Source organism: Catharus ustulatus, chromosome 6 (genome assembly GCF_009819885.2).
Source record: "Catharus ustulatus isolate bCatUst1 chromosome 6, bCatUst1.pri.v2, whole genome shotgun sequence".
NCBI classification, from domain to species: Eukaryota; Metazoa; Chordata; class Aves; order Passeriformes; family Turdidae; genus Catharus; species Catharus ustulatus.
Window position 1 is genome coordinate 28939671 of NC_046226.1, and position 13310 is coordinate 28952980.

At 33.8% G+C, this 13310-nt stretch overlaps 1 long non-coding RNA gene across 2 annotated transcripts in view; it reads right to left on the reverse strand.

Moving 5' to 3' along the window:
- Positions 1-12160, reverse strand: part of LOC116997676 — a 34182-nt gene extending 22022 nt beyond the window's left edge. The window contains exons 1-2 of one of the 2 annotated variants that reach the window (XR_004418227.1): positions 12085-12131; positions 7534-7562 (exon numbers count right to left, since the gene is read on the reverse strand). This is a non-coding gene — a long non-coding RNA (uncharacterized LOC116997676). Of the gene's footprint in view, positions 1-7533; positions 7563-12084 lie in introns of both variants that reach the window. The other variant, XR_004418226.1, reaches the window with a different exon arrangement.
- Positions 12161-13310: the final 1150 nt, after the last annotated feature.

Sequence of the window (13310 nt, forward strand, 5' to 3'; positions counted from 1 at the left end):
ATTCCAGAGTAGTTGCTATTTCTAATACACATTCTCTGGAGAAACACGGTTTGAAATTAGGGACTTGTAATTTGAAAAATGCAATTTTAAAAATTTTTACTTTATTTAACTAAATTCATTAATTTTCTGGTTTTTTATGTCTTACTGTAATTTAATTGGTAGACTCCTTGTAGATGAATGCCCTTCATATATGTTCAAAAACCAAAATCTCATTGGTGTAGTTTTAAATTGCAAAAGATTTTCAGATTTGGCTGAGAAATGTGAACTGCAGAGAGCTTCACATTTGTATATAAGAGAAAATTTAAACCATTTGCATATGTCTTGCTTCCCAGATTTGGCCCAATGTCAAGCAAAGCAACTGAAATTCTGTGAGCAAAAGTGAATCTTTAATGTAATTTTCCTATTAGAAAAATAGGCCAGGTACAAAACTAGAAAAGTCATGGCCAGGTATCTCCAATAAATTCCTGCTGCATAATTGCACCACCTTATTTTAACCTAAACGGTGATCTAGATGGAATTTGAAATGAATTGTAGGTCTGAGCCAGAATATCGACCACACTAGAAAAATATTTTTTGAACATTAGATTGATTTTTATTGCCTTTTTTTAATCCACATTTTTAAGTGAGCAAAAGGATTTTCATACAGGTCAGAACAGTCAAGGTTTAAGAGCCTTGCATTGTGCTTTTGTCCAGAGGCATTTTAGGTAAACTTGAGCAAATACCTGACACTTCTCATCTATCATTGATCTAAACTCATAAAAATCAGTGGGTTTCTTCAGCTGACAAGGGTTTTGGGAAGATTATTTAAAAGGTTGACTATTATAGTCAATATAACATGAATTGGTGTCTTAGAACTACTGGAGACAGATAAAAAGCAGAAAAACAAAAAGTGTTTGAATTTTAGCTGAATGCATTAAAAAGACATTTTGATCACTCACTTAATGTTACCATAACTTAGGTGTTAAGTCGATTATATTGATTACAGATGTGACAGTGTAAGGATACAAATTAGGTAAAGCTTGTAGGAAGATATAGTGTCTTTTAGATCACTTGGTATAGCTTGAGAAAAGAGGGAAGCTTTTGGATCCATAAGCTCTTCTGCTACGAGAAAAAGAATAGACAATCTTCAAAGCTAAGTACAAGTTTTAGAATAAATGCTGTGGATGTGACAAGATATATTAATCAGACTGGGACAAAGAAAATAGTTGATAGCAAAATTTTGTTAAAGGAGAAAGATGAGATTAATTATCATGATCCATGAAATTAGAGTTTATGATTTTGGAAATCTGATGATGCTGTTTTATTTTCCAGTCCACTCTTTTAAAGCCTGTCTGTTTTGATATTTTTTATTTAATTTTTTATTGAGAACAAATACTGAGAGGTGAAGGTAACTGAGGATTTTTAAATTTTTTTTTTGAGAAATTTAGGTGAAAGCTTCATCACCACTAAGAGAACTTCAGTGCATTTTTTACATGATCTTATTCTGGTGCATGGTAATTTTTTAATTCCACACCAGTAATTTACATGTTTATAAATAATGACACACTTGCATATGCTACTCAGTTACCGTCAGCTTTGATTTCTGCCTAATCTTGGAAATTTTGTTTCTGAGGTCAAATATAATTCTGAAGTGAAAAGGACAGTTGAAGACCAGTTTCTGGGAAGCTTTCTTCTCTGGGTAGGATCCTTGTTTTATACAGCTCTTAATATATTGCATAAGACCTAGATGGTTCTAGTATCCAAAGTAACTATACAACCCAAAAAAGTGTAAGCAAGTTCAACATTTATTTTCTCTATATTCCAAAGTCACTTTCTACAAAGTATTTGGACTCTTCTCTGTAAAAGTCTGCTTGCTGGGCAAACCCTCTCCTCTAGACTGTTGAGATGGGAATCAGCTGTTTTCCCCAGAGCATGCACAGGTGCTTCCCGCAGGTCCTCTTAGTCCTTTAATATATTAACAAGACAATTTCACTGAATTATTACATGTGCAATACACATCAAATACAGAGCATTTTCCAGTATATTGTGGGATAACTCTTCATAACAAAGTCAGTAAGAAAAAAACCCTGACAGTCAATTCAATCAATGTTTCACTAAGTTTGGTGGAAGTCTATAGGCAGATTTATTCTAGCACTCCCTAACCTATAGTTAGCAAAAACTGTGTTTACTGCTACCAAGCAAAAGATAGGAGCATTTCAATCAGATTTTCTCCTGAACTCCTAGCTCAATTTATCTTAGGTCTTACCACAGCTAGGGCAGTTTCACATTCTCTGAAATTACAGAAATCCAAAATTAATTTAATCTTATTGTACAAAATCATGAACAACCTCACCCCCTCTATGCCGCAATTTGTATTACAAGCTAAAACAAAAGCTACAAAAGACAATTCAGGAAAACTTACCTGAAGAATTATTGCACCCAGATGCCATTAACTTGAAATGAAGACAATATTACCATTTGAACAAAAGCTGTTGCAGCGACATGTGGGGCTATGTTTCCTGATAAGAATTGTGAAAAGTGCTGGAAACAAAATGGCTACTTGAAGTCCTTTTATTTTATCTTGCCTCCCAGCCCATCCAGATTTGTATTCCTCCCTTTATATGCATTTATTTATGGAAAACCTGATTCCCTTCTGTTCTCAGCACAATTGGACATATATGTAAGACATCTTAGACTTAAAACTTACTTTTAAAATCCTACTCTTACTAAACAATCAAAATCCTGTATTTTAATACATGATATGTTTTTTCTCAGAAAGCTAGCATTTAAAGTATGATGCTTGTCAGGTGTGTACTTCATGTTATTGCATACTTAGTTTTAGAAGAAATTTTTTGGAGAAAATATTTTATGCCTATTTTAAAGTCAGAATTGCTGAAAGGTCAGCAGTCTTTGTCATGAGATGGTAATGAAAATATTAATCTTCTATTTAATCAGTTGGTTATATGAGATTAATTTACAGATGGAAATCACAGACTAAAATACATAGAAAATTTGCAATACATCATTGTGTTTGTTGCTCTATTCTGAGCAAGATTAAGAGCACCTGGACAACTGAAGAGTATTTGGACCACTCAAAGATTTTTGCATAAAGACATCTTTAGAAAAATAAAATGGAAAAACAATCACACAAAAAAAGAAAAACAAAAAACCTAAATAATAAACAAACCTCTGTTAAATAGAATTCAAAAGTACTGATTCTAAGTTGTTTTCATAGCTTTATCTCTCCTGTCTTTGTCATTGAAGTCTTCGTGGTTGCTAACTACTTCAAAATTTTGTATTCTTCATGTAATTTTTTGAACTGGAGAGACACTCAGGTGTCCCAATTATGAACAGCTGTGTCATTTCAGATCCTCTAAAGCATTTTGGATTTCTTTATGAAGTTAACAGATATGACACTACAGCAAGTGCTTGCTCTTATAAGAGAATTACTGGAAGCTAAGCAGGTCACGTGGGCTGTTTTAATTGGCTCTAGACATTAATATTAGAATATTAAATATAGAATATGTAGAAATATTATATTTTCTTACTAAAATTTGGATTTGAATGCCTTATTGTTAATGTTTTCCAAACATCTTCCCTTCTCTTGTTTTCCTTTTGACTTCCTTCACTATGATGAATTCTGAATATGCATCAGCCCAATAAATTCCAGCTGAGACTTACCCACACTGTGTAGAATGACCTACTCCCCACATATATATTGTCTCATTTTGGATATAGTCTTATCTTTTCGTGACAACATCTTTCAAAATTCATATTTTTGCTTGAATTCATAGCAATTTTAATTTTCCAAAGCTAAAGTATTTCCTCTAACACAAAAATATTCCCTAGTTAGAGAACTTCAGCTGTGTAGAGGTCAAGGACTGTGATGAGAAGGTTGAGTGCCTATGGGTAGGAACCTGGGGAAAGGCTAACAAGGCAGATATCCTGGTGGGAGTCTGATGTAGAGCATCCAACTGTGATGAAGAGGCAAGTGAAGTATTCTGTGCTTCAGTGGCTGGCTGATGTTTTATGATTGCTTGCTCTTGTAAGAGACTTTAACTTGCTGGATGTCTGCTGGAAACCCAACACAGTGGAGAGGAGGCAGTGTAGGAGGCTCCTCCTGACACAGTTGTGTCACATTGGACCTGCTGCTTTACAAGGACTGGTGGGAGATGTGTTGGTCAGAGGCTGTCTTGGACATAGCAACCATGAAATGATAGCATTTTCGATTCTCAGTGAAGTTGGACGTGGGTAAACAAAACTTTTTTTCAAGAAACAACTGAATGTGGCATCTAGTTCTATGGTCTATTTGACATGCTGGTGTTCATTCAAAGATTGAACTCTCTGACTTTGTAGGTTTTTTTCTGATCTTAGTGATTCCAAGATTCTATTCAGCCCATGATTCATTCCAAAAGAACCGTTCTGGTATCACAAGTAAAATTTATTATATATCTGGTCCATTTCCTAGATTGTAAGACTCAAAACCCAGAGGTATTATAACTTTAACATATATAACTCCATATTCCACAAATGAACCTCCTTTTAATATTCTCTCCTTTTGTTCAGCTAAGGACTCACTCAGTCACACATGATTTCATCTTTATCATTTTTTGTTATTTTGCTTGTGAGAATGTTATACAAGACTATACTAAAGACTTTTTGAAAAAAGAATGTAATACACATACAACCTTCCTACAAGAGCAATAATCTCATCAGTAAAAGGAAATTAGGTTTATTACAAATATCTTGATTGTACTAATGCCAGGTTTTGTGTATGTTTCAACATCTCCTAGCTGCTAGAAGTTGATTATTTAATCCTTTGTTTAAAGAGTTTTTCTTTTCTCCCACTCTCCCCAGAATGGGATTAGTAACTATTTCTGCCTTCTCTCTTTTCTTCCATTGGCTGAATTCTTAACAGCAAACATACCTATGTGATCTGGATCACGTGAAACCAGAAAGAAACCCATCTGTTTCAGAGCTCTGAATGCATCTTCCTCCTCTCCATCCTACTAATCTGGCTGATGGGCCTCAGGTAGAGGCAGCTCCTTGCTTTGCAGAGGGTCAGCACCAGTACCCTACAAGCATGTCCCTTTGCACTTAGGAGCTGCTGTAACTGGTAACAGGCAGCAAGACTGTAAATGAGAAAAAGTGATCTGAAAAGGGAATTCTGGTGATTTTTTTTTTTATTAGGTTATTTTTTGTTTGTGTTTTAAAACAGAAGGTGCTGATAAAGTTTTAAAGGAAGTGCTACAAGTGGGTTAAGGGAGATAATTGACTCAGTCAGATAGACAAAGAAAAATCTGGATGAAAGCTTTCTCTTTCTATTTACTCAATTAAAATTGAGTGACCTTACCAAAATTTGTGTTGTGTCGTAGTCCTTTTGTAGCACTTTATGCAAATTAGTATTTGCAATACTCTATTAGAAAAAGTGCTACTTAGTTATAAGCTATTTATATGATTGGTTTAGTAATGAAAGCTTGTAAAAATGGATTTATTTGTCCTAGAAAACCCAGGTTTTAATATTTTCCTCCTTTATAAATCTGTACCAGAATTTTGGTCAGAATAGTATTGATTGGCCTTAATACATGTGAATTTTAACAGACAGAGGCAGAGAATGCATTCTAATAAATAAAACTTTTAGAAAAGCTATCATTGTCTATAAACATAGAAAAGAAAAATTCCAAGGATGGCCAGGGAAATGTTGCTAGACCTTGAATAGTCTTACTTTCTATAGGCTTGGGTTAGGTCTAAAGAAACAGATACTAGGAAAATAAAGAGATGGCATGTTTCTTCTGTAAGTCCAATCCGTACCATGATTGTAATCTTAATGGTATTTTGGCATTTAACAGTTTTCTTTAGAATGAGTGACTTGTGTTTTGTTAATATCACATTTCTTATATTCATAATTTAAATGTCCATTATTTATAACTCTCTTGAATCTATTATTCATCAAATGCAAAATGTTAAAAAAATGGAAATCTCTTTCAAGATAAGAAAATAAGTTAAAACCTTGAAAAAAGAAGTGACTTTTCTACAGTACTTAAATTATACCTAAGAATAATGTTTTTTGAATAGTACTTGTTAGATGGGTTGATAATTCAAGTTAATTTGTTCTCAAAACTTTGAATTTAATTGTACTGTTATTACTACACATCCTCTTTTGGAAGACATGATTTGCACATGCCTACCATCCAAAAACACAATATGCTACAGTCTGAGTCATAAAACTTTTGTTCAGATACCAGTATCATCTGTGATACTTGTTAAAAAAGTATATACCTATTTGGTTTACCCCTCTCCTGGACATTAATCTTTTTTTTTGTTACAATTATAAAGAAATTGTAAAACTGACAAAATATTTATTTGAAACTCTTCCTTTTGGATCTTATTAAAGATTTCATTACTTCGACAGATCTTGCCTTTATTTAATATACATTTGTTAAAAAAACCCAAACTGTATTTTATTAATTGGAACTCCAGCCAGCTCTAGAAATCAATGTCAGGAGACAAAAACTATATAGTCTTTACAAAATTCATAGTATACACAGCAATGTGCAATTAAATAGAAAATACTAGGAAGTTCTTTTCTACTGCTGTGTGTTAAAGGGATGACATGCAGAAGGATGTTCTCCACACATAAAATATGAGGCCAGGCTTCTGAGTTTCTAAGTAGTCAAAGAGCTAAGTCCTTGAAGCCATATTAGAGAATTTTCCATTTAAATTGCTGGCCTCTGTAAGTTTCCTGTATACTTTGTGGAGAAACCTAAAAATCTCCTTTAGGGCTGCAGACACTATTAAGTATTAAGACATCTAAAGTAGAGAGAGATACTGTAATGCCCGAGTCATTTGTTACATTTAGTAGCTATGCTTAGTCTTATGAGTCACAGGTGACTAAATATACCCCATGAATCTGAAGTATAGTTTATCTTTACTACAGTTCATCATGTCTAGATGCTGTGGTAAAGACTTCCAGCTTGGTTCTTCCCAGAAGAAATTTGTAGCCAAAAATACTGGAAGGTCCTTTTAAAGACACCTATGATGGTGTAATGTAGTTAGAATTTTTTTGTGCTGTCCCTAAACAAAATAAGAGAATCTCTACCTCTTTTGAGCAATACCTTGCTACTCTCTGTAAAGTTTGTAAGCCCTTTTTTGGTAAATCTACATTGAATTTGAAAAACCTACTAAAATATGTGTTGCTGGTGCATGTGCACTGGTGAGAAGGTTTTTTGATTAGATTACTCCTTGTAAAGTGAGATAGAGAGTAGCTGCAAAAATGCCCATTGATTCTTTGCTTATTTGCTTCTTGTTTTATTAAATACAATATGTTTAAGGACACTTCCAAAGAGGACATTTGGCACAAAAAAACCCCATAAGCTATAGACCATGGAATAACAACAAAATTGATAACAACGGGTGCACCAAATAAGTACAATTTGTTCCTTGGGAAGCCAGAACATGCTTTTTCTTTACAGCAATATACAGCAATTCTCAGTGCAAAACTAGTCCAACTCCTTATGTTAAAACAGACGAAATGGATAACTGTTGAATATTTACCTACAGATAAGAGCAGTCTCTGTTCACATCTGTAAAAGAGAAAGTTGAATTAATAGTTGTGTTTCCAGTGTAAATTGTTACCTATGTAACTACTGGTTAGAGACTTGGCATTATTCAGAGACCTGAAAACAGCTATTGGTATGACATCTACTTCATAGCCTAACACCATGAATCTTGGGAAAGGAACATGTTTCTATCAAAATTTCAGCATTTTATATAATTAGAGTTACAGCATCCTGTGAGGATTGAGAGAATTCTAAATTTACTAGCTTATTCATCAGAGTTCCTCCTGAGCTTTCCCCTTCAAATAACTGGCAGTAACTCGAAATTTTTTTCCTTTGTTTACTTGTACATAAATTCAAAAAATCTGTAAAATTTCAACACCATTCTTCGCACTCTTTCCATACACTTGCCACTGAGCAACTCTGCCATAAAACCGTGCGAAGGGTGATGACTCACCTCTTTCAAATTTCAGACACATAGTAAAACCCTCACCTCCTGCACGGTGAGGGTGACTATGCTCACTGCAGGCAAAACTACTTAAAGGAAACTCACTGAGGATAAAGCAACCCTGTCAGAAGCATATGCTGCAAGGATAGCTTAGCTTACATATAAGATACCTCACACATTTTTCCCAGATGCAGCAGCATTTCTATCAGTGGTTACTGAGAAAGATAGGTCTCCTGCAAAGACCCAAACTTTTGCTTATTTTAATTTTTCTCTGATTTCAGGAAAAAAAAAAGAGAAAAAAATTAAAAGAATCTCAAATACTACAGCAACAAAAATAGCCACTATCATAGTGACTATGTATTCCAATATTTATATGAATTTGCGTGATTAGTTTAGGACCCTAGTACACACCATAATGGAGAACTTTGAAAATTATTTTTTCTACTACAAGTTTATAGAAAATAAAAATATACACCTCATCCCTCAGAAGTTCAGTTATGGAGCTATTCGAAAGGGCTGATAGCAGAAACATATTTGTAGGTTTTTGGTATGCTTCTGATGTCGATAAAAAATGGAAATCAAATTTTTCTTCTGACTTTATCTATAGGTTAAATGATATTTTCCATATGATTGAATATTATTTAAGATTCAATTAAATTGATTAATATATTTTAAAATATTTTATGTGAATTTCAAAAGCTTTAAACTTTCACAAGAATAACTTCCCAGAATGCTTTGAATGTTTAATGATGTTTATAGATTTTTTTCACAAAAGATGCCACTATCAATTAGTAGAATTGTACAACTATTTTTGCTTTAACCTAAACATGTGTCAGTATACCTTGTACCTGTGGTAACCCTTTGTTTCTATATAAGAAGTCATTTCAAGCACAAAAGTGTAGGTCCAAAGAACCTAAATCTGTCAGGATGGACTAGCACATAATACATTATTTTGTTTCCCATTAAAATGTATTAAAAGTACTGTCTTGATAATTTCAGAAGTAGAGCACAAAAATGCAACAAAATTATTTCAGACAACAATAATTAAACTTTATGATATCTCAAGCAAAGTTCAATTTTTTTTTTAATGTAAGGTAAAAAACAATCTAAAAGAAAGGTTATGGGTATTATGTGCTTGAGTTTTAAAATATATGAATACTAAGAAATTATTTTTGTTTGGTTTTTTCCTTGTCTAATGTGAATATAATCAAATAATTCAATTTCATGATGTACAAGTAACTAAACCATGAAAATTAACACCTGATGCCTGATTTATAAAAAAGACACTGATAAACAATCTTCTTCCCCCTTATTCTCAATACAGTTTTTGGAGTCTCTGTATAATAGCTTCATTTTCAGCAGAACTCAGGACTTACAATTCTACTGCACAGCGAGTACATGAAAATTTGGCCTGTTCACTTAGCTCATAAGTGAAAGCTGAATTATTTTGAAAATCTGGACCTTGTGGCCCAAATTATTGAAATTCTTGTCTTGCAATTACTCCAGAAAACGCCCTGGTCATGATCTGGTTTGAATTTCAAGTTTAGCCTAGAAAAACAAAAATTAGGAACCATTAATTTTAAATTATTTTCATTTAGTAGAATATATGTGAATTCTATCAGGGTTACAATAAGCTCGCAATTTATGTATTTGGTATTTTAAAAGCATGCTTAATCCAACTTTCTTTAAGTAATGGAACTAAACAGCAAAAAAACATATCTGATTTAAAAACCAGCCTGTATCAAATGGGAGCTGAGGGTATCAACATACCTAGTGCTTTCATCAGCGCAACACATGCTTTACTTTTGTTATCTTATTTAAAAGTAACACCGCACAGGATGGAGAACTTCATCCTGTCTCAGTCTTCTGAGTGTCTGCTTGCCCCATTTGGTACACCTGCAGCTAGCACATATTTCACTTAGTACTTTTTTTAACACGTCATCTGCCAGGGAAAGAAAGGGAGGGCAGGCATAGCCTACCAAGCAGCTGCTGGCAGAGAATGAAAGGTTTCATGCAGCGTGAATCAAGGATTATAGTATGAGACTGGCAGCTGATACAAGATACGAAGTTTATAAGCTATAATCTGTTGTTTTAAATAATGAATTTTGAGTGGTTTGTATAACTTAGGTAGTGAATCCCAGTGACTTATAGTTAGGTCAGATATTATACAGATTTAGATGAAAAGGAAAAGCAGGGGTTTATGTGTAAAGCAAAAGGAGAATCACTGCTGTTAACACAATTCAATTTTTAAAAAGATAGCAGAGGTGAACAAAAGCAGCAAGTAAAAAGTTAGTCATATGTGAAAAAATGTGTTGTGCTTGGTACTTAAATGCTGTGGCTATTAAACCATTATGGGCTGAACTGAGATCCTCAAGCTTGTTTCACTTTACCAACTTCATGTCATTAGATGCCCCAGAGAAAAATGACAACACCTTGAGCTACTGTTCATTGTATGTTCAATTTGTTTGTATTGATCTGCATAATTTTTCTATGTTTCTTTAATAATGCAATATCTCTCAGCTCAAATTCAGACCATTGTTGAATAAATGAATTCAGATTAAAGTAAACCAAAGTCTTAAGTAATAGAACAGGCCATTTGTATTTACTCTCAAACAACAAATCCTTTTAAGATCCCCAAAGCAAAATTAGTTCCATCTAGTATGCGCGGGGGACAAACTGGGGGTAGAGACTAATTCAGAGTGAATTAATCTGCAGTTCATTAGCAAACACTAATGTTGCTTTTGGGAATGAGGAAATTAGCAGGATTATAATTATAAGCAACAAGTGTTTTCATAAACATATAATTGCTTGTCAAGGGTGTACAATATACTAGTAAGGCCATTAGGTAGGATTGATGCATGAAATAAATCAAATTTTCAGTTATGCAACAGATTGTGTTTATAAAATAACACCACTTCTGAAGAGTCATTATAGTGACCGAAGCAATTTCACAGGTGTCAGCAGGCCTGGTAAATTGCAATAAGAAATTAATTAAAGCAAAATTTCTTTCTTTATCCTTGTAGATGAGGCACCCTACTTACAGCTATCAGCATCATCCCCTAGTAAAGACAGTAAACCAGCATTAGGCACTGGAGGAAGAGGTTCAAAGAGAAGATCAGCATGTCTGGTCTCTGTCAGAGTTTGTGTGTGTGCATGCAAGCAGTGGTGTGAAAGGAGAGGCAGCCAGTTGCCAATAAGTCTCTTTCTGTAGTGGTAGCAGAGTGATTGGATGCCAGGGGAATCAGCTAAGATGTGGTCTCCTATGGGGGCTTGTTAGGTTATACAGCAGACATCCTGCAAAAACATTGAATAACAAAGAAGCCTGGCAGGCAGAAATTATTGTGCTGCCTGTGGCTGCTCTAACCAGTCTCTTCTGGCAGGGTCACTGGATGGGATACTATAAAGAGCATGAAAGGGATTTAGAAGAGCTACGTTGCCTAGAAACTGACTGAGCCTCTTTACAGGGGAGAAATTTCTGCACTCAAAACTCTTTAAAGACTTCTCTGCTTTCAGTGTCTCACAGACTGTATTTTGGATGCTAATTCCAAAGAGTTTTGTGAATGCTACAGGAGATCAGTTGTTTGTAAAACTTGCTTGATACAAATTTCATGAATGTAAAATCCTCTGATTCTAGTAGGGCTTGAAAGAGAAACATATATTTCTACATTTATTTTATGCCTGTTTTATATTTGATTTTCCCTTTTTGCCTCATTTTTATCATTTGTCAGTTTAAAGGTCTGCATCAATGATTCAGACTTTTACAAGGTGACAGCAATGACATACTAATACACAAATAGATTCATTTCTGCAGTTAAACAGATCTAGGTTAATGACTACTGTGCTTCTTACAAATATGCTTTTGACAAAATTCTCAGGCAACAGTAAATATGAAAAATCACGTTTTAAAAAACCATAGAAACATACAAAACACACTGAAACTGCTTCTAAAATTTAAATATTTTCATATTCCTTACTGCTTTGCTTTAAACTAGAGAGGATGGGGACACAAAGTAGTAAGGGTGAACTACCTTCTCATGGTTTAGCTTTCAGTTATTAAAACAGTTCCAGAAATATTCTCATGTAAAATTCTTGTTGTCTTACCTGACTAAAGGATGAGTGGGGAGATATTGGAGAAATTTATGTTTCAGTGAGCTGTAGTGGGAAGCAAAGACCTCTGTGCAATGATGAATTCTTTCTAAATGTAGATTATAAGGATAGATAATATTAAAGAGACATTGATCCAATCCCAGTAAAAGATCACTGTTTTGTCCAATATCAGAAATAATGCACCTAAGCATATATTATGTTGAGTAAAGGGAAAGATGAATATAGCAGCAGGAAAATTCTCACATATCTCATCTCAAACATGCAGATGTCATATACAGTAAAATTCCTTCTGATTTCTGTCTCTTCCAAGGAAAAGCATTTGCAAGGTGTGATAATACATTTCAACATGAAGGTAAGTTACATAGACAACAGAGACTTGTGTACTACTAACAATATATAGATACAGTAATATCTACCAAGATACACTGTTAAATAACAACAATTTATAAAACACTACTGACATAGGTCATTGATAATGTTGGGTTTAAAATCCTCTGCATTCATTAATGATAAGACCTTGAAGCATGTCTGCTCTGGAAGGTATTTGATTTTATTTTGTTGGCATTTTAACTGAATCACCTTAAGACTGTCTGGAGATCTTGTTATGCAAAGAAAGTTCTTTGCTTAGAGTTTTAATATACTTTAGATATATCATCGCTATTTTCCTCCAGATTAATCTTGTTTGAACCAGATCCTATGACTTTTGCAAGGGCATTCAAGTTCTTACAGACATTTTCATCACTGTATATGCATCTTGAGGTTGATTCCAGAAGTACTCCTAACAATCAAGATTTGTTTCCTTCAGCAAGAAATTTTCTACGATATCTCTCTATATTTAGATTTTGAACCCTAGGATTTCAGGCTCAACAAAATAGATTACTTTGCTGGCACATCTGGCTTTGGTTGAGAGAAAAATACATCTGATGCTTTATAAATAAAATAATAGAAATGAGGTTTGTTTATATGATTGAGAGACCTTCCAAATTCCAGCTTAAATCTTGGTGTTGCCTGACAGATTCCTCTTTTGATGCCTGGAATATTAGTTTGATGAAACAAAACATTGCGCAACTTAGAATCTAATTCTGTTTTTTCTTTGAGAAAGGAGAATTAATTATCTCTAATAATTCACTTCAAAAATTAATTGCCAGAGATGATATTTAAGTAATATTTGATTAAGTATATTGACAATTTTTTCTCTGTTAGCCTGAAAATGAAGTTAA